Raw genomic sequence first — 1,834 nt, forward strand, 5'->3', positions numbered from 1 at the left:
TAAATCACCTAATTAAGTATCAAACAAATGGGCCATCAAGCGACAAGATGAGCTCTCCCCTTTCCCCTCCCTCTGCAACAAACAACAACATCGCAACCAACACTTGCGAGCAACAGATTCATCGCAAAGGCAACCACCAGTGACATCCTTTGGGCGGGGAGGGCAGGCAGACGGGTGTGGGCGTGTCAGATAACCACGGGCGTTCGTGTCCAACAAGCCGCCCATACTCCTTTCGGGGTGGAGAGGTTACGGGGGGGGGGTGAAAGAAGGCGGGAGATAAAGAGGGAAGGAGGGAGGGAGAAAGCGAGCCAAACAAGGGAAGGAGGAAGCTAGATGAGAAAAGATGGAGGGAAGGAGCTAAAAGAGGGAAGAAGGGAGAAAGGGAGAGAGCTAAAACAGGAAAATATGAAGTAAGAGAACGAAAGAAAAGATCGAAAAAGGAAGAGAGGGAAGGAGAGAGCTAAAAGAAGAGGGAAGAAGGAGAGTATGAATATCGAAGGAACCTTAAGAGAGGAGGAGAGGTAAGACAAAGCTTGGGAAGAGGGAGCCACAAGGACGGGAGGAAGAGTAGGACAAGGAAGAGTAGACTGCCTAAGTGAAAAATTAGAAAATCAAACAAACACAGCAACGAGGAGAAAAGAGGAAGAAAAAGCGAAGCGCGAGGCGGAGTTCATGACGCAGACCGACCGCAAAACCATTCCAGCGTCTGTCCTGACACGCTGCAGGTGGCGCTGGCGGCGACGGCACATTAAAACAAGCTCACGCAGGAGTGACAAAACAGTGTTTAAAAGCCATTCCCGCCTTTAAGCCAGGTGAGAAGAACGTGCTCGGGGCTCACTTAACTTTCCTTGCAATATTTGCATTTGCAATATCCGCCTGTTGCATGGGATTCGATAACCCAGGTCGGCTGTAAAGCAACTTCCGTATCATTAACACGCATTTCCAGTCAGTCTGGTTTAGAAGAATGCAAATTAACAAAGAAACAAATGTACTACAACTTTCGGACAATGAATACTTGTAAATATACAAGTCTTTATTTTTATTTCATTTTAATACTACTTGTACTCTTGTGTCCCTTAATAAGACTCGATGACGTTCCAGGAGCCCATAATCCAGGATGATCATTTAATTGCATTTGTCATCACAAGTGGTTTAATGTTCTCATTTTGTATTCCCAAGCCTTGGCGGCGGGATCAGGCCTTTGGAATGCGATTTCATACCGAAATTCAAATTCTATGTGATCGTTCGCTCTATTCTGACGAACAAACGTCAAACACCAGAGCAAAGAACGATTCGTCTGCTTATCTCATCACACAACAAACACCAAAGAAAAGCAAGTATCGTAAAAAAAGTATAAACAAGCCAAAACACAGAAAAAAATCTTTAAATAATCATATAACATGCGTTCGTATCTCGTCCCGCCCAGTGTACAACCCAGCCTCGACATTCAGAACTTGTGGACAAGACAAGCGGGACGGCCACCGCTCCATCTAGTCATTTCTACCGCCTATATAACATTTATTAATGATGCGCTTGTTCGTTTTGCACTGCCTGGCGGAAACTGGTTTATGAACTGTAGTTAAAATTTGCCACTATTACTATCATTAAGGATGATATGTTTTGTTTTCGTTGTCCGTAACATTCCAAAATTTTCAACAGTTAATTATAAAAGACTATTATTACAACGATTATGGAAGATTCCGTTCTGTTTACGTTTTCCGGGATCCAAAAACTTCCTCCAAAATTTAATTGTTTGATCTTCGGCCAAAGCGATCACTCACCCCCCTCCCAGCACGTAAAAACAAAGGAAGAAGCCAGGTAGCGGCCGGGCAAA

This window comes from Penaeus monodon, chromosome 32, assembly GCF_015228065.2.
Source record: "Penaeus monodon isolate SGIC_2016 chromosome 32, NSTDA_Pmon_1, whole genome shotgun sequence".
NCBI classification, from domain to species: Eukaryota; Metazoa; Arthropoda; class Malacostraca; order Decapoda; family Penaeidae; genus Penaeus; species Penaeus monodon.